This window comes from Tenrec ecaudatus, chromosome 3 (genome assembly GCF_050624435.1).
Source record: "Tenrec ecaudatus isolate mTenEca1 chromosome 3, mTenEca1.hap1, whole genome shotgun sequence".
NCBI classification, from domain to species: domain Eukaryota; kingdom Metazoa; phylum Chordata; class Mammalia; order Afrosoricida; family Tenrecidae; genus Tenrec; species Tenrec ecaudatus.
The window spans coordinates 202,963,530-202,990,708 of NC_134532.1; the positions used below are offsets into that span (position 1 = coordinate 202,963,530).

At 41.8% G+C, this 27,179-nt stretch overlaps 1 protein-coding gene and 1 non-coding gene across 4 annotated transcripts in view; one reads left to right on the plus strand and one right to left on the minus strand.

The window, feature by feature from the left end:
* Positions 1 to 27,179, plus strand: part of KCNIP4 (potassium voltage-gated channel interacting protein 4) — a 279,632-nt gene that overhangs the window by 141,661 nt on the left and 110,792 nt on the right. The gene's annotated exons all lie outside the window — the stretch shown is intronic.
* On the minus strand, positions 18,923 to 19,029 carry LOC142443969 (U6 spliceosomal RNA). The gene has a single exon (XR_012783666.1). It is a non-coding gene; the product is annotated as a U6 spliceosomal RNA (small nuclear RNA).

Below are 27,179 nucleotides of genomic sequence, written 5' to 3' on the forward strand. Positions count from 1 at the left end.
GCTGGAGAACTAGGGCATAAGAACAGAATTGAAATGCTATTTCTCTGCCTTAGATGTGTGTTCTGTGAGACTTCCAAGCAGCAAGGATTTTTGAGTCGATTGTCTTCAAATCTAAAGAGATAAACATGACTGCCCTCCTGATTTCTCATTGCTGGCATGGTGTTGGGGCTCTCCTGGGTTCAAAACTTAGAACGGTTATTTCTAACCTCTGCTTTTCTGGATATCAAATCGTTATTAGCTGTGACCCATTACACAGTATAAATAAAAGCTGCCTGAACCTGTCCAGTTTTCACAATTGTTGGGATGCTCAAGTCTGTTGTTGCAGCCACTGTGTATTTCGAGTGCTTTCCAATGAAGGGGTTCATCTTATAGCAATGCATCCGAAACTAGTCAGTGGCACTCCATAATGTTTCCATTGCCCAATTTTTACACGTAGATAGTTGGCATTTCTTTCCTAGTCTTTAGTCCAAAAGCTCCAGTCTGAAAAGCTGAAAAACTTCCATCTGAACCTGATTCACTGTGAGTGACTTTACTAGAATGTGAAACACCAGTAGCAGAGCCTCCAACATCTTAGCAACACGCAAGTCACCATGTAAAACAAACGGACAGATAAGTGAGGGCGATGGATATTAGATCAATTCATTTTTTCATTCCTCTCATTCAACTAAAAACCAAAGTAACTAATACAAGTATCAGTTTATGTGAATTATATTGCTTGTATCTTTGTTGGAAACAAGGGACTTGGACAATTCCTACTTGCCCTTTGCATTTATGGAAGTTGGTCTTTACTTTGAAATGATTGAACCAAGTGCTACTGAAAACCAATTTACCATAATCACCCTCACTTGCCTCCTATGCAGCTTTAAAATCATTTTCAAACCTTTTTGTGCACTAAATTCAGGCTCAAGAATTGTATGCACCTGTTCTGACCGACCTACATATTCAAACCTAAAGACTCTTAAGAATGGATCTTGTTCATAGTGCATGGATTTCCTGCATTCAATGACATTTGGATTCTTCTTAGTTTCTTTTTAAATCGTAAAGTATCATGGTAAGCATTTCAAATCCCACCAAAGGCCGCAACTAAAACATCAAAGTGACCAATCTGCAATCAATTTCTCATCCCCCCTCTTTGAAATTGACCATGGTTAAATTTATTCTTTATTCACCTAGAAATTTCCTATGTTCGTGGCATGTGTGTTTCTGACTATATGTGTGTAGATAATTTTGACATATCATAGATTTTTAAACACATGTATTCTGCTAATTGATTGCTGTTAACCAATAATTAGAGATTGATTGTGGGCATTTACTTGAATTTCTAAACAGCAGGAGTTCTTTGTTGTTGGAATTTCTTAAACCTTTTCAATGTTTTATTGGATTGGCACAAAAACTAATCAGCCTTCCCTTTTGCATGCTTGTGAATTCACACGTGATATTAATTGAGCTAAAGCAATGGGCTGTGTGGATATACACCATTAAGAATAGGCATTCCAGAACACTTCCTTGTGCTTGTGCAGAACCTCTTCGTGTCCTGAAAGACTGCCATTCCAAGAGGACAAGGGACTACTGCTTACTTAGGTTAGTATCAGGTCTCCTTTCACAAAACTGATCCAACCGATATGCTGAGTGAATAATCTGAACAGCTAGATTCTATAAAGGAAAACAAATAGCCTCAGTTTTGGAGGAAGGTTTATTTAAAACTTTCAGTATGGAGATGACTACACAACCCTGCTTGCTGAAAGGGAGTAGGACTTGATGCACTTGTCCATGAGGATCAAGGATTGCAGCCTCAATATAGAGTAAAATTCAGTGTAAAGAAGACCAAACCCTCACAGCTAGATCAATAGACAACATCCTGATAAATGGAGAAAAAATGGAAGTTGCCAAGGATTTCATTTTGTTTGGGTCCGCAATCAATGTTCGCGGAAGTAGCCATCAAGAACTCAAATGGCATGTTGCATGGGACACATCTGCTGCATGAGATGATGTTGAAGTTCCCCTGGACAAAGATGTCATTGTGAGGACTGGGGTGCAGCTAGTCGGAGCCATGGTATTCCCATTGCTGCATATGGATGTGAGAGTCGGACACTGAAAAAGAAAGATGAAGGAAGGTGACTTATGTGACTGATGGAAATGTGACTTACGGGGCTGATGGGAATGACCAAAAGTAGCCCAGACTGCCAAAATAACCAACAAATCTGCCTGAGAAGAAGTACATCCAGGAAAGCTCCTTGGAGTTGGGGATGGTGGTAGAATATTGTCTCACATATTTTTGACATGTTAGCAAGAGGGACCAGTCCATGAAAAAGAAATCATGCTTGGGGAGGCTAAGCAAAGAAGTGAAAAACCTTCAACAAAATGAACTGACACAATTGACAGCCATGGGCTCAAAAAGAAGCCCAGGAGCAGGAAGACACAGGAGCAGGCAATATTTTGTTCGATTGTACATAGGGTCACTATGAGTCAAACTGACTTGTTGACCCAACTCAACACCAAGCTGAGTGGGATCCCCTTGGGGTTATCTGTTCCTCTTTTGAGTGGCATTTAGATTGTCTCCTCCTTTTGGCTACTGCAGTAAACACCGGTGTTGAGGTTTCTTTTTCTGTCTCTGATTTCCAGTTTTGTGGGTATATACCAAAAAGTGCCATGATTGGTCATATAAGACAAGTTCTAGTTTCCGTTTCTGAGGAACCCCTACACTGTTTTCCACAATATTGTATCATTCCGTCTTTCCACCAACGATGGATCAGGGTTCCCCAGCCCCTCCCAAAGATGTTATTTTCTTTTGTTTCCATCTTAGATATCCTAGTGAGAACCAGCAGTCCTTTCTAAGAAATGCAGTTTTAGGCATGCTGTGTTAACATTCTTCTGCATATATTTTGTAGGGAAAATGATAATGTAATTAGATTCTTGTTCTGACTACGCTTGAGAAAGTACTTCACCTTTCTAGGACTTTCTTTTCTTACCTAATCTTCCTGACAACATTTTTTATTGTGATAGCACTAAGATGTCACTTGAGGGATAGATGATAGATAAATAGCTAGCTAGATAGATAGATAGATGATTGATAGATAGATAGAGATATAGATGATATAGATATAGCTATAGGATGAATTAGGATCTCTTCCCTCTATTAGCAGCATGCTTTGAAGTTAAAGCCATAATAAATGCAAAAGCAGCTTCATCCAATTTCAGTATATTCCAGCTCATAATGACCCCATGTGTTCAGAATAGACCTATGTGCCACAGGGTTTGAGTGGCTGGTTTTTTTCAGAAGTATATGACTAGGCCTTCCTTCCAAGTTCCCTCTGGATGGACTCTGACCCCACATTTTCCCTTTAGCAGCTGAGAGCATGAACCACGTGCATCACACAGAGACTCCCAGCATCAACAGAGGTGTCTTGCAAATACAATTTCTTACATGGAGCCTAGTCTGAAAAGACTACTGTGTGAATAAAGTTTATCACCATCCCTTCTTTCTAATCATTTTGGAGGAACTTAATTGGTTCAACTGGGAGCCCAAGAAAATTTTTTTTTCAAAATCAGTACATGTTCCTTAAGAACCTGCTGTGTAACATTTGAGGGTTTGTAACTAAACTAAAAATGAATCTGGGGCACAATTCATCACTGTAAATTTCTGGCAGTGAACTACCACATAAAATATGATCATTCTTTGTGTTACTATTTCCACTTAAGTGCATTCTTTAACATAAGCCTAACTGGTAATTATTCCAGGGATTCTGACAGGCATTCATATCTTCATTAAAATAAAGTTGACAAAATATTGGAAATATTTTCAATGGGTTGAGTGAGTTATCCTGAAAGGCTTCTTAATTCTGTGTAGATTAAAATGAAAGAAATACAAAGGAAGAGAAATATATATTTTAAAAGGTAGAATCAGTTTTCTTCTTATCTATATGAATTCTAATGAGTTATGTTTAATGCATATAATCCCAATTCTGAACAAATTTTATAAGCTTAAGTAAAACTTTCCTCAAACTTTCCTTGGTTGTTCTTCTATTCTACTCATATATATTGAGCACTATCATGTTGTTGAATACCTACTAAATGCCAAGTTCATTCTAAATACGTACTGATGAATAAAACATGTTGTTGTTGTTAGGTGCCATCAGGCCAGTTCTGACTCGGAGTGATCCTATGAACAACACGCTCATTGTCATTCTTGAGTCCACCATTGCAGCCACTGTATCAATCCATCTTGTCGTGGCTCTTGCTCTCCCCTTCCCCTGTGGCTGTCCTTCTACCTTACCAAGCATGATGCCCTTTCCCGGGGACTGGTCTATCCTAACAATGTGTCCAAAGTACAGGAGACCAAGTATTACCATACTTGCTTCTAAGGAGCATTCTGGCTGAATGAGTGTCCTTGATTCACAGAGAATTTAGTCTAGTGGATTAAGTGGATAATTAACAAGTAAGCAAAGAAACAATGAAGTGGGGCTTGTGGCACAGCTAGTGAAGGAAGAGGATAGGACCCTGTGAGAGAGACTTATGGGGAGTAAGAGAGCTCAGGGAAGTCTTTCTGAAGTCAATGAAAGACCTAAAGAGAAGTCATGACAAGAACACAGACCAGGGATGACTAAATGAAGAAATAGGGCATAGAAAACCACAAGATAAGAGTTTACATGTTCAGAGGAACCATGGAAGTTAGTGTAACCAAATCTTTGTAGTTGTGAGAGACTCAGATGTCTGACAAGCTCAGTGTGTATGGAACCAGTTGGAATCGACTAGGTAAAATTCTAAGGGTAGTGGGAAACAATAGAAGATGTTTAAGGAGGGAAGAAGCGCCGTCTATGCCTTTACAAAATATGTACCGGGAGTGTATTTGGTTAAGGAGGAAGAATAGAGAATGGAGGCCATTAAAAAAGATATTACAGTAGTCCATTCAAGATATGATGATGGATTTGACAAAACAAATGTGATTATTGAAATGTAAAATAAGTAATAGGATACTATCTGTCTTTGGGGAATAAAAATGACAGAATTTGATGGATTTAATGTGGTAGTGAATGAGAAGAAGTCAATATAGATGAGTCTAAGGCTTTTGACTTATGCAAACAAGGGGACCGATATTGGTATCAGTTACGAAGATGCAGAAAACTGGGAAATTCACCTTGATTGTAGATTAACTGTTAAGAGCTAGGTATCCAAAATTTGGACATCTAAAGCCTGATAAATTACAGGGGTGGTACATGTGATTCCTGAAACAAAACATGAGTTAGTGCTAAAGATATACATTTAAGAGTCATCAGCACATACTACAACTCACTGCCTTAGAGCTCATGCTGACTCAGAGATCCTAGAGCACAGGACAGAACTGCCCCCTTCCCTGCCCCCCTGTGAGTTTCCAAGTCTGTAACTGTTAACTGGAGTAGGAAGCCCCATCTTTCTTCCTCAAGATGCTGGTGGTTTGAAACTACTGACCTAATGGACTACAGCCCAACATGTAAGCACTATGCCACCCAGGCTCCAGAGCATCAGCCCATATAGATTATATGATTTCATACACATTGTGACCCTGGGCAGAACAGGATAAAACACCGGCCTGGTTCTGGCCCATCCTCACAATCGTTCCTCTGCCTGAGCCCATTGGTGCATCCTCTGTATCGGCCCAACTTGTTGAGGGCATTCTTCCGTTTTGCTGCCTTTCCACTTTACCAAGCACAATGTCCTTCTCCAGAGACAGGTCTCTCTTAACAATATGCCCAAAATATGTAAGAGGAAGTCTTACCATCCTTGCCTCTAATGAGCATTCTGGCCATACTTCCTCCAAGACACATCAATCTGTCCTTTTAGCAGTTCATGGTATTTTCAATATTCTTCTCCAGCACCATTTTCACGTTCCTTATACGATGTCCAACTTTCGCATGCATAGGAGGCAATTAAAAATACCATGGCTTAGGTCAAGCACTTACAATGTCATAGCAATGAATTATTATTGACAACGACAATAATATACATTGAGTATGTATTAGAAAGCAGTTATGCTATGCTCGAAGCATTTCGGGTGTACTTAATCCTCTTAAAAATCTTATGAAATATATATTTTTTAAAATAAAGAAACAGAGTCATGGACTGGTTAAGGAAACTACCACAAATTTCATAGCTAAAAATTGACAGGTGATTTGCATTAAGCAATTCTGATTCCAGAGTTCATAGTCTGAATCACTGTGCCTGATCAGAGACAAGAAAAAAAGTTTCTGGCTGGCATTTAGAGGACTACTAGAGAAGGGAGCAACAGCAAAGGATGCTGAAACAAAGCAATGAGAGCGAGAGGAAGAAAGTCAAGGAAATGAAGTTGAACATGAGCCTAGAAGCAACAGTCCTCCAAGAAGTAGGAAATGTGTTCAACGCCACTAAGCAAAATCAGCAGAGAGAAGTGTTTATATCAGTTGGGGATCTTTGATGGTAAGCAAAGGACATGCAGCCTGGCTAAAAGAAAGAGGGGGAGTCCCTGGGAGACATGTTGTTATTGTTGGTGTTCTTGGGTACCATCCAGTGGGTTCCAGCCCATAGCAACACTATGCAGAACAGAACAAAACACTGCCCACTCCTGTGCCATCCCCCCAATTGTTCCTGTGCTTGAGCCCATTCTTAGAGCCACCATGCCAACCCATCTAGTTCAGGGCTTTCCTCTTCTCTGCTGTCCCACTGCTTTGCCACACATGATGTCTTCCTCCAGGGACTGGTCTGTCCTGACAAGATGCCCAAAGTCTGAGTTGGGAATTGAATGAAAAGCATACGGGGGAGACGTTGCAAGAGGGAAGTCTATTTGAGGCTCTGGTATCCACATGTAAGTGAAAGATGCCATACTCATGGAACACCAACTTCATTTGTGATCAAACACTTCCATGCTGTAAGCAAGCTGGGCTCCTTTGCGCTTGTCAGAGGAATAACCAGATTCTGACACTTTCAGGAAGAAACCTGGAGGCAGGTTCTTGGCCTTCAGCTGTGGGAGAGAGAAAAGTGTCAGGAGCCTTCAGCACAGCCTGCCTGGGAACTGTCCTCTGATTCGATTGCTGTGCTTCCTCAGTACTCGCTCTAGCACCCATTCTTCTCGACATCCTCTGAACAACCTCCATGTCCCAAAGTTGTTTATTTTATATTACGGAGGAAAGAATCACATTGGGGAGAGCTCCTGATTCTTCCTCACCTCAGGACCGTTTGCACGTGTTATTTCTCCGAAGCCGATCCTCCCCTTCCCCAACTTTTCCCCCTTTTATCAGCTAAACTATTCCTTAGAAGCTTCCAGTCTCATGTCCATCTAGTCCAATACCATCTTCCAAGTCCAACCGTTCTAAACCCTACTCTAGAACAAAGTCTTCTCATGGCACCCAGTTTCCTTCCTAGTCTATAGCACCATTTGCGGTAGCATATTTACTTACTTGTTAAATTGTTGTCAATCTGACTGTTTGTTTTTTGATCGTTTTATTAGGGGCTCATCCAACTTTTATCACAATCCATACACACATCAATTGTGTAAAGCACATTTGTACATTCATTGCCCTCATCATTCTCAAAACATTTGCTCTTCACCTAAGCCCCTGGAATCAGCTTCTCATTTTTCCCCTCCCTCCCTGCACCCTTCCCTCATGAACCCTTGATAATATATAAATTATTATTTTGTCATATCTTGCATTGTCTGACATCTCCCTTCATCCACTTTTCTGTTGTCTGTCCCTCAGGGAGGAGGTTACATGTAGATCCTTGTAATCGGTTCCCCCTTCCAAACCCACCCTCCCACCACCCTCCCAGTATCGCCACTAGCACTACTGGTCCTGAAGGGATCATCCATCCTGACTTTTAATCAGATGGGAACTTAACAGGCAGGGTCAGACTTTAAAAAGAGGAAAAAAGCTCAATGTGATTGAGTGCATTCGGACTCCTCGTGACCCTATGAACTACTTGTGTAGGTGTCTAAGCCTGTGAATCTTTAAGGGAACGGAGGGTCTCATCTTCCTCTCATGGAGAGAGGAGCTTGGGAACTCTTACTGCTGATCTTCAGGTAGCACCCCAGCTCCTGCATAACCCACTATGTCATTAGGGCTCTTGGTGGCAAGGCCACTGATGGTTAGTTGCCCTCCTGTACCCAGCATGTTAGGCTTGCTCCTATCACACTCACTGTCTGATATTTTTTCGGACACATAGATATTTGTTACTTACATTAGGAAATTTGTTCAGGACATCTCAGATAGCTCCCGCCCTCGCCACATGAAAAGACGGAGGCTCTCCGCAGTGGTCTCCTGTGATCGTGTCCAGCTTCAAAGAGTCTCTCCTGCATTCAGCCCTGGCGCGAGTACCTGGCTGATCTGTTCTGGTATCTCTTTTCCCCACCATGTTGCTTCATCCTGGGTCTGTTCCACCGTTTTGTGATGGAGAAGCCTTGGCTAACAAAGAGACATACTAATTCATTTTTAATTGTGTTGTATAATCTTATTCAATTTATTTATACATTTACAGATTCAAAGTATTTAAGCATTTTCAAACTTTTCATTGTGAAAGTTTACAGATCTGTTTTCCCCTCAGAAATTCATGCACACTTTGTCTTCTGTCATTGCCTGCAATCCCCACAATAGAATGCCTTTTCTGCCACTAGCTTTCTGTTTCCCAGTTCCATTCAACCTTCTTTCCTCATCCTTTCTACCTTCTGAACTATGTTCTTGGGCAAATGCTGCCTTTTTAATCCTAGACGGTTGATTATCCTGAGGAGTCCATGGCTCCCTGGTGTTTTCGTTCTCAATGAAGACTTCTCTATTGTTTGCCTGGAATTTAAGTCACATGGCCAGGTGAGTTCAGTGCCAGACCTGGAGGGTGACCAAAAGGCACAGACTTGGGGATTCCACCAGTCTCTATCCACAGTAGGACTAGTCCTTTCTATGATTTTTATTTTTTTTAAGTAAAAGGGAAAGAATTTATTGGAGCCCATATGGGAAACCCTAGAGGGCCCCAGAATACCCTACTGTGTAGGCATGCCCAGACAAAGTGCCACACCATTCCCTGTACCCCTGTGTTCCAGAGGGACGCCCCTTGAGCTGAGTCCCAAAGCCCCAGGATTGGTTGGTGGTTGGGATGTTATGATTTTTTAATTTTGTTTCACTTTTTTCCTTCCACTCTATCCAGGACTCTCTAATGCATCCCTTTCAGAGTGATCAGCAGTGGTACCAGCCACAATCTACTGCTTTTGGTCTCTGAGTAGTGGAGATCGGAGTTTGCTCGGTCCATTGGTCATTTGGACTGATTATTTCCATCACCCTTCATTGTCTTCACTCTTTGTGCTGGATGGGAAGGAGCAGTTGTAGCTCTTTATATGTCTGCTTGCAAACATTCAAGGCCCCAGCCCTACCCACAGAAAGAGAATGTAGAACCTGGTCCTGGAGAACTATGCTATGTCAATTGCCTTTGATGTTTCCCACAACAATGGTCCCAAGACTTCCAAAACCAATCAATCAAATTCACTGCCATCAAGTCAATTCGAACTCATAATGACCACCTAGGACAGAATAAAACTACCCCTTTGGATTTCCATGACTTTAAATCTTTATAGGGGTAGACAGTTTCCTCTTTCTCCCCAAAGTGACGTGTGGGTTTGAATGGCTGACCTTGTAGTTAGTTCAATGGTAAAAGAATACACCAGATGCAGTGGTTCCGTCCTTTCTGAGAAATTTACAAACCTCTACCCACTGTTGGCTGTATTATAAACATGGATAAAAATGTTTATAGAAATACTGTTTATTAAATATTGTCTTGAATACTCATACCTATCTATCATTCAGCTGGCCTGTTGTGTTTCCATTTGTAGACTAGTGTTTGTCTTCATAATGCAGAGATATCTGTGTAACACTATTTATCATTGCTATCTGTCTCGCTGGTGTACCTCTCTGAGTCCTCTTCTTTCCAGATACTGTGTGTGTTGCTCCACTCCTGCACGGTTTGTTGACTTTCCTTTACCCAGTAGTGAGTACGTGTCTGTTATCTTACTGCTTTCCCTCCCCTTTCATCTCTGGTTGCCATCAACTTGTTTTCTTTCTGGTATGTAAACCTTTCCTTGATTTTTATAGTAGAGGGCTCATATCAAAGTTATCTTTTTGTTATTAACTAGCTTCACTCAGCATATTTTCCAGGTTATTGACATTATTTGGTCAAAGAGGAATGTTTCAAATGAGCTAAAATAGCACCCATCAAATTCTTCCAATGACAGAACTTTTCTTTAAGCATTCAAATAGATCAATAAGAAAATAGAAAAAAAATCATATTTTTTTCCAATGTGATGTTAAACCATTGTAGGTAGGCCAATATACTACATAATTTCTGCTTTTATTTTTAGTACATTACTTGCTTACCTTTAAAAAGTTTCCAAAGGAAATTTGCAAAAAGGCGCATGATCAAAAATACACATTATAATTGTTCATAATTTAAAAGGCAAAATTAAAGCTTGCTAAAAATATAAGCAATGAGAGCTGCTGCTCTTTGGCATCACACTTTGTTCTTAACTTCAGAAGCCAAATACTCAGTTCCTAGTAGTGACTTTGCACAAATGGGCCAATGTCACTTTGATAACTTTTTTTTTTTACTCTTTTAGGTCCTCCCACTGTAGCTTCTGGCTGTATCATTCCAACTTTAGGCACGTGGCTAGTTATTTAGTCTTTCTACCTTTCTAGGCCATCTCTGTTCTTGTCCCATAAACAGATCAGGAAAAAAAGGCATGTTGTGCTAAAATACCTAAGGAAAAGAAGAAGAAAAATTAATAGAAGCAGTAGCTCAATAATATATTAATTGCATAAGGTTTGCAGTTAAAATTCAAGATGGATCAAGGGTGGCCCAATGAAGAACTCTTTATGAATGAAGTGTGTGTGTGTGTGTGTGTGTGTTTCAAAAGGTTTGTGGGAATTTTACGTTAACTTTCAAGTTTTTATTCCATTCTTCCAGGAATTTTTTGAAGACCTCTCTCCAAAATAGATAGGATTAGGCTAATAAATACATTTTATTAAATAAATAAATTTCAGGAATAGATATGGTTAGGTTCTATCCTGTATATGGTTAATAAATATATTTCAGGAGAGGCAATGATTATTTTCTTTGTGGTTTCTTGTTGCACATTATCACACCTAATGATATTAGACCTCCGTGAGGATTAGGAGCTTGCAGGAGTTATGAGTGGAGAATATTGTTTCACTTCGTGAAATGAATAGTACACTAAATACATTGTAATACACCATCTAAAACTGGGCAATTGACTGCGTGTCAGAAGCCTAATCACAGCACCCTGCAATTTGTGTGATGAACAGAATGCTAATGTTGTCGATGTGGTTTATTCTGAAGCTTCACATAAAACCCCATATTAGTTCCCTAATGGAGGGGAAGCTTATTACAGAACAGACTGTGTGTTATCATTAATAAGTGCTACTGATTTATTGAACAGATTACATTTATTGAAAACAGAATGGGAGCAAGCAGTTAGTTAATTGCCAGGTCTTTCTAATTAAGGAGTGTTTTCTGTGACTAGAATAATCTTGGTCAGATCACCGTGCCCTCCTCGAGCTAGATGGAGCTGACGTGCAAGGCAGGCCACCTCCTGCAGTGCCCGTGTGAGCACCACCAGCCCTGCAGAGGTCAGGAGGATGTGCCTCTGCAAAGGGGGGAGAATTGAATGCCAGTTCAACCTTGCCTTGTTACCCTGGGAAGGCTCCATGGATGACCTCCATTGGCTGATTTTTAAATGGGGTCCTTTCATCCGTCCCACAGCAAAGGAGAGGAAGTTCAAAGAAATGCTACATAAATGGAGGTATTTATTTAGGGTAGCTCTTGATGCTCATTTTCTGCATCCCTCCATTGTATAGGTCCAACATAAACAAAAATATTCCGTGCTGACACTTTTTGTGCTTTGGGATGAAGGAAATTTACCCAATTTGAGCTCTTTAGAGACCTTCGAGATCAATTAATCCCACCTTCTCTATAGTGTGCAAGAGGGAGTCCTGAAGTCCTAACTTGCATGTTGGTATTTGTCTCATAGTCAAATGAAAACTCCTTTGTCTACTTTGCCTTTAGACCACATTTTCTTTTTTTTTTTTTAAAGCAGTGTAGCAGTTTAATAGCTGCAAAAAGGTATATTTGAAAAGTGTGGCCTGGAGACCCCACACATCAAAACCACCCAGAGAGCTGGTTAATCTATTCTGGATTCGACCCCAGATTCTACTACCTAGGGATTGTCTAGGGGTAAGGCCAGGGTAGATGAGTTTTAGACAAGCTCCCCAGTGATTCTGATACCCAATTGAATGAATAAACTTCTACCCTAAAGGGATATGGAGTGATCACCAAGCAGAGTTGGGTGGCATCACCATCTAGTGAGGCAACAATGAATGAACTCTATTAGGCACTGTTTGAGACCTTCAGAAAAAAGGGCGTGGACTCCCAAACTGCGTCCTTGTTCTCATGGTGTTTCCACCTCATTAAAGAAGACAAAAGCCAAATACACAACAAATACATCGTTGTCATGTGGTGGTGATGTTTTAAGGAGAAATAAAAATCTAGAGCCTATTTTTATCCTTTTAGCACGTTCATTCTGTTTCTCCTTATTCCAAATATTCAGTAGCTATGTCTGGCTAGCACTTACAGTATTGGTTGGCACGGGTCTAGGCAACCCTTTGCATCAAGGTTTGTATCAGCGGAGAACCAGAAGTGGGTGGAGGCGAGATGAGTGGGACTTTGTGAAAAAGGAGCCTGCAGTGACTCTGGACTCAGTCTTGTGTGCTGGGCTGGCTGCTCTGATTCTGGTGCTATGTGTGTTTGCAACAGTGTGACTGTGAATGGACTGGTGAGATAGGTGCTGTGTTGCAGGTGAAAACCTGAGCCAGCATGGGCAAGCAGCGCAGATGGAGATGCTGCTACCCAGATGAAAAAAAGGCCTCTCTGGGCAGGAGTCTCTTGCTGCCAGTCCTCCAGCATCTGGCCAGAACCTCTGGGACATTCAGAGTGGTCTAGGTTGCAGTCCAGCGGAGCAGGTGCTTGCGGCTATGCTTTCAGAAGACTAGTCACCAATTCTTTATTCTGACTCGCCACAAGATCACAACCGACTGTGAGCTGACTTACACAGACCACAAATCTGTCGGGGAACACACAGAGTTCAGCACTTGGTGAGCCCCTGATACAGCGAAGGCGGATTCCTCTCTTGAGGAAGTAAGCTGTGATTTGCAAGCCGTAGCCTTTTAAGGACAAGGGACTGGATCTTGTAAATTCTGCAGTCGATGGTTTGCGTTGTTTAGGTAACTTCAAGTACTCCTTAACTCTTGCATCAATGGTTTCTTTCAGCAGTAAACAGACTTCCTCTTTCTTCTCTTCAGAAAACCAGCTGGTGTCTTTGTTTGAGCCTCGGGGAGCTATGTGAAGATCCACCAAGACAGCAAAGTTCCCACATTTAACAGCAAATTTCTTACTTGCCATGGCTTACTGATTCAAGAGTGATTATATACCTGTTGTCCTCAGGGAGATGCTTGGGTGGGTAGGCTGGAACTCCCAGCCTTTGTGCACAGCCAAGCACTCTCCACTGTACCACCAAGGTTCCTTACAACTATGCCTAGGATGGTGGCGGGGTTTGGGTGCGGGCTTTTGACTGCTTTGTGACTGTCCTTGCTGTCTGTTCACGTGGCACCTGGCTGACTCAGGGCAACAGTCGGGAGCTCGGGGTGCTCGTGCTTCACACTCGCCTCCCCTTCCCGGGGTCTCCCCTTCCCAGGGCCTCCCCAAGCGCTTGGCGCGCGGCCGCTGCCAGAACCCAAGATGAACGCAGCGGCTTTGCCTCGCTTGAGTCTCCATCACCCCAGAAGGAGGCGCGGCGGCAAACCGCGGGGCGCCGGGACCTCGCCCCAAAGAAGCATGGCCTCCGCTCGCCACCTCCCGCCTTCCCAGGCGGCACCGAAGCAATCCTAGACCACATTTTCTATGTCTAAATTTGTAATGATTACTACTACACTGTATCACCTCCTGTCAATGCCAAGGACCCCTGGTGGTGTAGTGGACTACACCATAAGTTTCTAACCCCAGGGTCAGTTTTTTGAACCCACTAGCCTCTTGGTGGAAGAAAGACGAAACTGGCTGCTCCCATAAAAATTTAACATCTCAGCATCTCAAAGGGTTGTTTCTGTTCTTTATGGGTCATTGTGAGTCAGAACTGACTTGATGGCTATCAGCTGAGTCGAATTGTTGTCTGCATCATATAACAAATCATGAAAATCTTCAACCCAAAGGTCAAACATACTTACTGGGCTCTGCAGAATAATTCAGTGTAATAATACAAATCTTATTGGTTTTACTAGTTGCTACTGAGTTGGCTTATACTCCTGACAACCCTGAGCATAGCAGAATGAAACATTGTCCAGTCTTACGTCATCTTCATGCTTGTTGGAATGCTTAACTCCATTGTGACCACTATTGTGTCAATGCAGCTCATTGAGAGTTTTCTGGTTTTCACAGACTTTCCCAAACATAATGCAATTTTGCAGAATTCAATCTTTCATTCCTAATGACATGTCCATGGGTTAAAGTCTTGCCATCTGGCCTTCTGGGATAGATATTAAGGAAAGTGCTATGATTCATATTCTCAAAAAGGAAAGGGAACTTGTGATTTGGTTAATTGTTTTAATGTCATACATTGCTATATACTGGGCAATCTGTTCCATGCAAGACATTTTTCATAGAGTAGCCAAACTATCAAAAGATTCAGAAACTTACCCCAAATTACCTAGCTAGTAACAGCTGAGACAACACTATAACAGAGACATATGAGTTCCCCTTTTAAAATCCCAGTCAACTGAATAAGAACACATAGACTGTCATAAAAGAAAAGGGTACAAGAATTAACTTAAAACAATCTTGACCCTAAGCAAAAGGGATTTTCATCATTTGCATATGAAAGCTAGATATGCATTTTTGGAGTTGATATTTATTAGCCAGTACCAAATTATAAGCAATGGAATTTTAAAGAGGGTAACAGTCTAACAGGAATCAGTAGAAAATCAGGGTTTGATTCCTGGGCTCAAATTCTGATCCTGTTGCTTCTTCCTCCTGAACTCAGGGATGTTATTCTTTCTTACTCAGTTCTCTATTCAAAACATGACTCTGACATATTGGCCCCCCAAATCAGAGACTGGGCTGACATTAAGTGGAGTGGGAAGACTGACGGAGAAGACTGTCTGGAGAGGATGTCCGGAGATGTCACTGCCTGAGTTTTCCGACAGCCTCGGAGAGTTATCGGCTGGCTATTATCATATATAAGCCTGCAGTTCAAAGAGAAGGATCAGGTGGGAAATAAATAAGGTGACATCACTATCTAAATCTTATTTATCACCAGGAGTCTTGATGAACTCACCAGGAGAACAAGCACAAATATGGTAGATTTACGTTCGACTTGTATTTCAGATATATCACTTGGACAGAGCCTAAACAGGAGATTTAGGGAGTGGGGCAAATGCTGTTAGCTAGCTTGAAGCTGCCAACTGAAGTTTCAGGGCATCCGTCTTCAGGTAGCCATGAGGCATGTGAACTTTATGCCAAACAAAACCTGCGTGAACATCTTTCTATGATGAATAAGTGGGTGCACACAAGTTCCCTCCGTAATGCTCTTGTTTTGGTCTCATTAGGATGTCTTAAAAAAAATTATAAGGTGGGAGGGGAAGGTGCCCAGTCAAAACACTAGCTTGCAAGGAGATCTTATAGGAGGGTTAAATTCAAGAAAAGAAGTCAGTCCACAAGGTTATGGTGAATGTGTTTTATTGTACGATTTCAAAGGATAATCTTGATAGATTGTTTTTCGAAGGACATAGACTCGTTGTGGGGACTGATTAGGAAGACTTTCCAGGAAATTAAACAGTGGGAAGACGAGGGGCAGGAATGCTGTGCCAAGGCAGGGCTGCTCCCACCCAGACCATCCAGCTGCTCTGCCTTGAGGACAGCAAGGATTGTTCTACAAAACCTTCCTCGGGAAACTCTATCCCACCCCCTGGACAGCCCTGATCCTGCCACCTTCACACTTCCTTTTGTTTCCTCAAACGCAAAGATCATTTGGAAGGAGCATGATTTGAGGATCAAGAACCGATGGTGTTGAATGAAGCAATTCAAGTTTCACTGCAAGCATTAGTGAAAGTACCAAGTGGGATGCTTGGGCAACTGGTGGCAGTGCAGGAGGCAGTCACACGTCTTTGTCAAGTCGGTTGGAAGACAACTACCTGGCTAACAGACCAGAAGAGATCCATATCTGTGCCTATTCCACAGAAAAGTGACTCAACAGAAGACCAAACATTGCCAAACAGTATCCATAATATCACACACAAGCAACATTTTGCTGAAGAGTATTCAAAATCAGTTATAGAAATACATCCACAGGGAACTGCCAAAAGCTATATTCAAAAGAGAGCCTAGAGAGAGGATATTGTTGCTGATAATAGATGGATCTTGGAAGAAATCAGAGACTATTTGAAAGATATATTTGCTTGTGTTTCATTGACCATGTTAAGGTATTTGCCTGTGTATATCTTAAGAAGCTGCGGCTAGTATCACAACGCATGGGAATCTCAGTGCACTTCCTTGTGTTCCCGAGACACCTGCATGCAGACTAAGAGGAACTCATTCAGACAGAAAAGGGAGAGATTACCTGGCTTACAGTCAAGAAAGATGTGCAGCAGGGTCATAGTCTTTCACCATACTTATCCCCTTTGTACGCTGAGCAAATAATGCAAGAACGAGGACTAGCCTCAGGATAGGAGGAACTCTCATTGACAGCCTGAAAGATGCAGATGACACAGCCTTGGGTACTGGAAGTGAAGAGGACTTGGAACATTGACCGCTGGAGATAGAGACTCCAGGCATCCGTGTGGGTGACACGTCAATGAAAAGAAAATGAAAATCTTCCCAATGGATCAATAAGTGACATCAGGTTATCAGAGAACAAAGCTGAGTCATCAAAGAGCCCATTTTACTTGGATCCCCAATCAATACCCAAGGAAAATGCAGTCGGGAAGTCGAACAACATATTGCCCTCAGCAAATTTGCTGCAAAAGATACCTCTAAAGTGTTTTAAAAAATCAAAGAAGTCATTTTGAAGACATCAGTGCAACTGATCCAAGCCAGGCTATTTTGAATAGTCCCCAATTTGTGCTAAAGCTGGAAAATGAAAAAGGCGGCTGGAGGGTTGGTGAAGGATTTGTGATACATCATGGACTACCAGAAGAATGACCAAGTACATATCGGAAGATGCACAGTTGGAATGTTCCTTAAAAATGTGGGTCGTGAGAATTCATCTTGCATACTTTGGAGTGGTCATTCCCTGAAAAAGAACATTATGCCCCGGAAATAGAGGGTTGGGGGGAAACGGGGGGAGATCCTGAAGGAGAGGAGCTGCCACAGTGACTGCAACAATAGTTTAACGCATAGGAAGATTGTGAGGATGGCTAGAACCTGGCACTGTGACCAACTCAAAGACACCTAAGAGCAACCACACAGTGGAAGCCACAGAGCTTAGTTGAGTTGGATGGTAAGCACTAATCTATGGTGTTTTCAATGAGACGCCTCATTTATAGTTTAATAAATTCCACAAAAATTACAAACCAAACTCACCGCCATCAACTTGAATCTGACTCATAGTGTCCCCACAGAACAGAGTAGAACTGTCGCTGTGGGTTTCTGAGACTGTAGTTCCTTTAGGTGTGGACAGCTTTGATTCTGTGGCGAATCAGGTGGGTTCGAACCAATGACCCCTTATATATACACGGGTATGAATTTGAAGAGTAATTTTTTCTAGAACATTCAGACTTTTTGACTTTTCCTCGTTAGATTGTGAAACCTTTATTGAAAACTGAGGTGTTCAGGAAGTTGGTATCTCAATGACTTTAGCAGAAGGAATCAGTCTAGCAGATGTGTCCCCGAGCTCTGTGCACATAGATAGAGTATGTTGTTCCTGATGTGAGAACCTGATATAGAACAGGGCCAAAGATCACTGGGTCCTCTGCCATCCTCACAATTTTAGAATGCATAAGCCACTGTGCAGCTTTTGTGTGAACCCATCTCTGAAACTAAAGATTTCCTGACTTTTTGTTGTTCCTGGGTTTTCTTTGGAGGGGGGGAAGGGTGTCCCTAGTTTTGACACTGACTCCCTACCAAACAGGATGTCCCTTTCTAAGAATGATCTCTCTAGCTGCTATGGCTAAAGTAAGTGAGCTGAAGTCACCTTTCTGACTTTTAGTGGCGTATTCTGGAGCTATGGCCCATTATGCAAATAACATAGCAACCAGCGGGAAAGTTGGATTATAAATATTATTTTATAAATTAGTGACTTTGTTTTGTTTTTTCACCTAATTCACAGAGTTTACCTTATTGACAGCTGTTACTCCTACTCCAAAATCTGATTCATAAGATAGCACTTTCAAGTTTGATGTCAGCGAATTCCTTTCCTCCCAGGCACAGGGTTGATGCATGGTACATCCTCTGACAATGGCAGCTGCCACCGTGCTCGGTAATGGTAGGCATCATTCATTCTTCCACTACATCTTTGAACATCTATCAATAAATGTATAAGCATACATCAAGATGGCATTTCCCTATTTTTCTTCATGATTCAGATGATTGGTGTTCTAATAATTGTGAGGATGAGTTATCTGTTACTAAATGAGAATGCAAGATGGGCTTGCATAGGAGATGATGCTTTTTAATGATGCTTTTGCTAATCTAGCAGTAGTGATATAATAATAATAGTAATAATGTTATTGAATACTCATTGTTTCATCAGACTGTATAGGCTCATGGAATTTAAGTTAGTTTAAGCAAAAATAAAAATTATTGGGAAGAGTACTTCTTGGTATTCAAAAGCAGAAAGTACAATTGAACTTTAATAGAGATTAAACCCCCCAATTTTTAAAAAAATATGGAATGCTTCACGAATTTGCGTGTCATCCTTGCGCACGGGCCATGCTAATCTTCTCTGTATCGTTCCAATTTTAGTATATGTGCTGCTGAAGTGAGCACAAACCCCAAAATTTTGAAAATTGTCAAGAATTGGGGTTCTGGGATATAGGACCATCTTCTCTTTGTTTTATTTCTGTTTCTGAGCCTATGAGCAGGAACTGATTTCCCCAGGTGGTCCCACAACTCTTCGTTCTTCAAACACTACTTTCTCTAATTTGCAAATCAATCTATCTCAAGGAGCAAAGCTAGTTGGGTAGTCTTACACTGAGTATCACCCTGGCTCAGTAGGCGATGCAGGTCAAGATTGGGTTAATCATTATAAGCAGTACTGCAGAGGTTATTGATTGAGAACTCGAGAGGAAAGTGTGTGTGTGTGTGTGTGTGTGTGTGTGTGTGATTACACGGTTGAGTAAATTTTTTGCAGGTTGATCACCTAATAGAAGGTTGTCTTTGTCGGAGCTCTTTAAGGGTGCAAGATTGGTGAAGCATACAGGTAGGCATGTAGAGAGATTGACCACAAGGAAACTGCTCACACCATAGTGGAAGCCAGCATTTCTCAAATCCATGGCTCGAGTAGCAAGCAAAAATTGTTGGTGATTCATAGAGGGCTAACGAGCCCCAAATCTACAGGTCAGGTGGCAGAGTAGATGTTTATGCTAATCCTAAGGCCAGAGGTCATGCAATGAGAAGTGAGCAAAAGTTTTATGCTAGAACATCCATTGTGTAGTCAACCAATGGAGGCGGATTGCATGGCCAAAGAAATTTTATTTTCCACTGATTGGCTGCTAACAGAACACAAAAATTGATGCTTACTACCTAGTGTCTTACAAAGCAATGGGAATCAAAGCATAACCATGTTGAAATAACACACAACATTCACGATTGTAACAGTCAACAGAGCACAGTCTGAGCTACTCCTAATATGTCTGGTACACAAGTGCCTACAATTTCCTAACACATTGTTGCTCTCCAGTCAATAGTCTACAGAAGGGCTCACTAGGGACTGAGGGTGGAGACACAGTGGGGAGGAATTCTGTGATGCTATGCTTCCTCTGAGAACCCAAATTCACTGTCAGGAGAAGAACACAAGGACATGAGAGGACCACGGGGGGACATGGTGATTCTTGGTCTATTATGTGAGGGAGCTTCAGGTCAGTGCTTCAGAGTATTGATGTCTACCCCAATCACCTGGGTATATATTTTTAATCCTTCTGGGGTGGATTGTGCTGCCCATCCTGCTGATTTTGTCCCAGAGCACTTTGTGGTATAAGGCTTTCAACAGAAAACTAGGGGGATTGAAGCAGCAAGGGGGGCTTGCAGTTCCCTGAAGCTAACCCACAGCTGCAGAGAGCTAGCTGCGTGGCAATCTCATGCCTCTGCGATTGCCTTCTTCCACAGTCCTCAGGACAAGATGAGTAGCTATTAAAACACCAGTAGCTTGCTTGCCAGCTAAATAAAGAACATGTGCTGGTGGAAAAGATGTTGGTGAATAATCAGAGGATGCCGCAGGCAGCCAATTCATTTGGAGTTTGTCCTGATAAGATGCACACGCTGTTCTGTGCCAGGATATTTCTTCTTATTTGTCTGACTCTTGAGGAACGTACTAGTATACAAGGTGAATGGATTTTCATGCATCTAGTTAATATTTTAAAAATCTATACCCATTCTGTTATCTCTACCTACCTACCTCTCATGCACCCAGATGCCATCATTTGATCTGATTTCTGTGAGTTCATGTGTGCGTAAGTTTATCTAGTGTTCCCTTTCTTGGCTTTGGCATGAATCAAGTGTCTAATCACCAGCTTCACAGTTGTCGGGACCTCAAGATAGATTGTCCTTAGATGGCTCATTCATGTGCTCAGCTGGTAACCAAAAGTTTGATGATTCTGTTCCCCCAAGATGCACCTTAGGGGGGGGCTATTGATTTACTTCTGAAAATCACTCAGTTGAAACTCTAAGAAGCACAGGTCTACTCTCACACAGGGCATTATCAAGAGTTAGAAGCAACTCAAAGGCAATTGACTTTGTGTTGAACTATATTAGATAGCATGCAAAATGAATTTGAGAGTTCATCTCATTTCACCTTCATACAACATGAAGCGATGGGCGTTATTTTTGCTCTTATTTCATCAGTGAAACTGAGTCTATTCAAGTACCGTCTCGTACTGGCAGATAATTATTTGACTCCATTGAACATTTCAGCACTGCTTTTGCTCCTTCCATTGTGACACTACCCCCTGCCCCCTTTGTTGTTGTTGATCTTGCATTTCAATAATCTCACCTTTAACTCATTAGCAGCACCTGCTTTCTCCTCTTTTGTACCTTGTGCTGGTGGAGTTCCTTGGAGTCCGTTCTAACTCTTAGCAATAATATTCACAACAAAATAATTTTTAAAAACACAGTATCTGTGCTTTCATTGTCTTTTCACTCACTCATGACAAGTCCTCAGTCTGGCTTCTGCTCCTACAAGTGGAAAAAGAAAACAACCACAAGATGTTCACCAGTTTAATGGGCTTCCTCTCAAGGGCCATCTTGGTCTTGTAATTAACTTGTTCTTGGCTTGGTCTCTATGAACCCAAACCCATCGAGTCAAGGCCGACTCACAACCCATCTGACTCTGTGGGTTCCTGCAGCAGTCGTTCTTTCCAGGAGCATTTTCTCTCTTGCACGGCAGCTGTGGGGTCTGCACTGCTGACCCTGTGCTTAGCAGCCCCATGGATCCCACAGTGCCAGCAGCGCTTCTTTGCTCTGCAATATCTTATACCTTCCCACCTCACCCGGTTCTCTGACTTTTCTCTTTGTCTCATTTATTGGATCTCCTTCACTAGACTGCAGGTAGCTTCAGGAAAGGGACTAGATTGTGTTCATCATGATTAGGTAATGTACCATAATGCATGGGACTTAATGAACTGAAACCTTCACCTGTTGAAAAATCTCATAATTGGTCTGCTTGCCTCCTCTCTTCTTTTTCTCCAAACTAGCCTGTTAACTGGGACATTTAAAATTACATATTCGATCACTTTTTAAAAAAATTTAAAAGTACCCAGTCCTTTAAAAATACACTGAAGTCCCTCACATTTCTCACAAAACTATCCAAACCAATTTTTCAACTTGAGTTGTTCCATTATGTCTCTCTTAAATACACACACACACACACACACACACACACTTCTCAGTGAATGACATGTCAGCTACATCATTATCTCCTTGCTTACTTTGTAAAAATAGTTTACTTGCACATACTCAAGACCAACTTACCCCAAATGATAAGACTTTACCTGAGTACGTACAAGGGGACTTCATATAATTTTTTTTCATTCCATCTTTCCAAGAATGTTTTGAAGCCTCCCACCCCACCATGTATTTTTAATATGCCTGGTAGGTAATTATAAATACACAATAAAATGTGAAACTATAGTTTTATATCATACTCAATAAGAAATATTTGATTCGACTAAGCATGAATATGCTTACTTTTCACTTGTTAAACATTTGTGAAATTCATTTAATAATTGTTATAGGTTTTTTATGCCAACATGGCACCTGCAAGAAGATGTGGGTGGAATCAAACCTGGCAATTAGGTCACAACCTGATAGTACCTCCTGGTGGGCATAGTCTTCTCATAAAGAGGATCTTGGGAATGTTTCTATCTCTCTCTCTCGCTCCCTCCCTCCCTTCACCTTCCTGTTGGCAAGCACGCTGAGACCTGTGGGATCTCTGAAGATGCGTCCACCACCATTGGATCCACAAGACTTTGCACCCTGTGATCGTACAGCATTTTCCATCATTGCTTGTGGATGTGTGGGTTTGAAAGGGGATTTATGGACTAGTATTGGACTTAAGGGCTTGATCTGAACTGGGTTGGGATGTTTTCTTGATATATAATGTCTTCTTAATATAAACTTCATACTTACACATATTTGAGGGTCCTTGGATTTGTTTTTCTACTCAATCTGGCCTAATGAAATCATTGTGTATGCTTGTTTATTTCTTTCTGTGGAGATAGGACAAAAAATGTCTCTGAGGAAGGGTTGAGAATTGAGCCAAGCATTGAAACTTTTTTTAAAAAACCTTTTCTATTCACGCTTAATTTCCCTAACAGTTCTGACTTGTTGCTTTGGAAATTTTTGAGCAAAATTGACTAATTAATTTGTTTTTTCCAGGTGTGTGTGTGTGTGTGTTGAAACATACAAGTTTGAATAGTTACCCTTCAGTAAAATTTGGGACTGTGTTCCTCTTTCCTCCTGTAAATTAAGAGTTTCATCCTTTGTAGTTGCTCTAGAAGCATCAATGGTAACACTCGCCATAGATGGACCCATGGTTCAAAAAACCACAGACTCACTGACACCGAAAGGATGCCCACTCATAGTTAGTCTATATGGCAGGCTAGCACTGCCCCTTTGAGTTTCAGAGATGCTAACTGTCGACCACAGTAGAAAGCCCTGTCTTTCTCTTGAAGCAGCTGGTGGTTTTGAACTGCCAACCAGGAGGCTCACAGCGCATGTGTAACCACAACACCAACCAGGTTTCAATGGATATTTGATGTGCTCCCTAAATGTATTGCATTTATTTCCTTCATCCACTTTTTCAAGGATTGAATCTATTCCAAACATATATGCACGTGTTGAGCGTAGGTACTTGTAAATGCAATCATATTTGGAAATGGGGTATTTAAAGATGTTATCAACGAACTTGAGGTCAGATCGGAGCAGAATGGATGCTAACCAATGGGGGTGGTGCGCTTATAAAAGAAGAGATACAGAGGCTCGCAGGGGGGAAGGATTCCATGTGTGACTGCATTCACAATGGGATGGCTGGGCTTCCAGAAGTGAGACAAGGAAGGTTCTTTCCCTAGAATCTCTGGACCCTCAGGACACCTTTATATTCAAATAGCTTGTTGAACTGCCAGGCAATAAAGCTCTGATCTTACAAGCCAACTTGTTTATGGTACTTTCTTATGGCAACCCTAGTAAACTAATGCATATTTTATATGGACCATCCATCCCCACTGGTGCCCAGCAATCCTATAAAACAAAACAGAACTGCCCCCAAGAGTTTCTGAGGCTGTGTGTTTTTACAGAAGTAGCCCAAAGCTTACACGACTGTACCACCAGCACTCCTAATTCCTGGCACACTGACGTCTGGTATCTCTAGATGTACTAAATGATATTGGCATTTACCAGGGACACAGCTGCACTGTATGAAAACATTGCCAGTTTTTTTCCATTGAAATTTGATTAGAAAGTTTTATGAAATTTTACAAAAGGCAAACCACTCATTTTCTTCTGAAAAATTGTCATCTCTAATGCTTACTAGAAAAATGCCTTCTCTCAAGGGCAATGGCAATTTCTCTTGCTTATTCTGGTGGCTGGTTTTCTGAACGTTCTCCCCTCCCACCCTTTCCATTTGTCTTGGCGAGCCTGTTCTAAGAGAAACGTTGCCGGAATGTGTGTTCAGCCTCGCTGATTTAAAGGACCTGTTGCATGGTAAACATCAGCAGAGTCCGTTGGAAATAAGGTCAGAATTTAGACTGCAACCCGAGTTATATTTCCTTTGGCAGAGACTTGGCTTTAGTCTTACCCGGCCTCGCTCTTTCTTCCCTTCTCTCCCCTCTCATTCTCCTGCTCTCTCTTTTCATCCACTGACTCAGGCAAACACACGCGGCAAACACATTGCCTTCAATATGGTCTCAGACCCGGGTCACAGGAAGCAAAAAAGCTCGGAATGAAAATAGAAATCAAATCAGTGCCAGAGAAGAGTACCACAGGGGATGATAAAACAAAAAGGCAAAAAGAGCACCAAGCTCCTCATTTTCTCTGCAAAATGACTTTCCGTTTGCAAGGTGCTTTAGTTTGCTGCCTTTGTTCTGCAATGACCACAGCAAGCAGGGGAACGGTTTCCAGTGGTGAGCTGCGCATGCCAGAAGCTAGAGAGCGTCCCAGCGACCACAGTAGCCCAAGAGGGAGTGATGTTCTCGAGGGCTGCGGATGGTCATAGACATCCGTGTGTTCGCGCCAAGTTTACCAAGGCTCCTGCTCAGAGGTTCTCTGCCTCCGCTTTTGAGTGTCTTGTCCAACAGCAGGACTTTCCAACTCTGGTCGGCAGGAGCATTCGGGGGTCTCACTTGGGAGTAAGGACTGATGTCCAAACTTTTGTGGAGTAGGAGCGTAATAACAAAGAGCAACTCGTTGTACAAAGACAACCGCTGAGACAAGCACCAGCCACACATCACCTTCCTGGGGAAACCCACAATGTCTAGGTTCCTGCGTTGAGATATGTGGCGAGAGAGCATTTCGTATGGAATTGTATGCACGGGTTTGCTGTCAAAATATTCCTCATGAAAGAAAGGCAGAATACTGCCCTCTGTGACTTCCAGCAGTGGCCTAGTGGCACAGTGGTTATGCATTAAGCTGCTACTAACTGCAAGCTCAGTGGTTCAAAACCACCAGCTGCTCTGCTGGAGAACGATAAGGTTTTCTCCTCATGAAAGAGTTGATTTCGTTGTTGTTCTTTTGGTTTTGTTGTTAGGGGCCATCCAGTTGATTGAGATCCACGGTGACGTCGGTGCACAGTAGAGTGAAACACTTCCTGTGGGGAAACATCCTCACAATCATTCCTGTGCTCGAGCCCATGGTTGCAGCCACTGTGCGAGTCCATCTCTGTGAGAGCCTTCCTCTTTTACTGCCCCTCTGCTTTACCAAACATGATGTCCTTCTTCAGGGGCTGATCACGCCTGAAAATGTGTCCAAATTATGTAAAACAAAATCTCGCCGTGCTTGCCTTTAAGTATCACTCTGGTCATACTTCTTCCAAGACTAATGGGCTTGTCAAGGTTGGTTCAGCAGTCCACGATACTTGCAATATTCTTCCCCAGCATCACAATTCAAATGCATTGATTTGTCGTCGGTCTTCTTTATTAAATGCTCAACTTTCACATATGAGTCTATTGAAAAAAACATGGCTTGGGTCAGGCAGACATTAGTCTCAAAGTAACATCTTTGCTTTTCAATATTCTAAAGAGATGTTGTGCAACAGATTTACCTAATGCAATATGTCTTTAGCTATCTTGATGTTTCCTCCATAAGCAGTCATTGTGGAGCTAAGCAAAGCATAATCCTTGATAACTTCAGTCTTTTCTTTGTTTATCATGAACTTACCTATTGGTCCACTTGTGGGGGATGTGGGTCTATATGTTGAAGACTGCCATCCTTGATCTCCATCAGAAAGTGTTTCAAGTTCTCCTCACTTTCAGCAAGCAATGCTGTGTCTTCTGCATACAGCCTTCCGTCAATCCTGATGACACGTTCTTCTTCATGTAAGCCAGTTTCTCTGATGATTTGCTCAGCATACAGATATGGTGAGCATAATAGGTATGATGAGAAGATACAAACCTGAAGCACACCTTTCCTAACTGTGAACCATTCAGTATTCCCTTGTTAAGTTAGCATAACTCCCTCTTAACCTATGTACAAGTTCTACATGAGCACATCAAGTGTTCTGGAATTCCCAAACTTCTTACGGGTAGCCATCATTTGTTATGATCCTCATAGAATGCCTTGACCTGGTCAATAAAACACAAGCAAATATCTTTCTGGAATTCTTTGCTTTGAGCCCTGACCCATCTGGCATGCAATGATATTCTTGGGTCCATAACCGCTTCGGAATCTGGCCTGAACTTTTGGCAGCTCCCTGTCAATGTACTGCTGTAATATTTGTTGGATGATCTTCAGCAAAATTTTACTTACATCTGAAATCAATGTTATTGTTGTATAATTGGAGCATTATGTTAGGCTACCTTTCTTTAGAATTGGTACAGATATGGACCTCTTCCAGTCAATTGGCAAAGTAGCTGTGTTCCAAATTTCTTGGCATAGACCAGTAGTTCTCAATTTTCCTAATGCCATGACACTTTAATACAGTTCCTCATGTTGTGGTGATCTCCCAATTATAAAGTTATTTTCATTGCTACTTCATAACTGTAATTTTGCTACTGTTATGAATCAAGCAACCCCTATGAATGGGTCATTCAACCCTCAAAGGGGTCACAACCCACAGATTGAGAACCTCTGGCATAGGCGATTGAGTGCTTCTGGTGCTTCATCAGCTAGTTGAAATTTTTCCATTGGTATTTCAACAATTCCTGGAGCCTTATTTTTGGCAAATGGTGTATTTATGGCAAGTAAAAGTTTATATAGAGATGATAGATAGA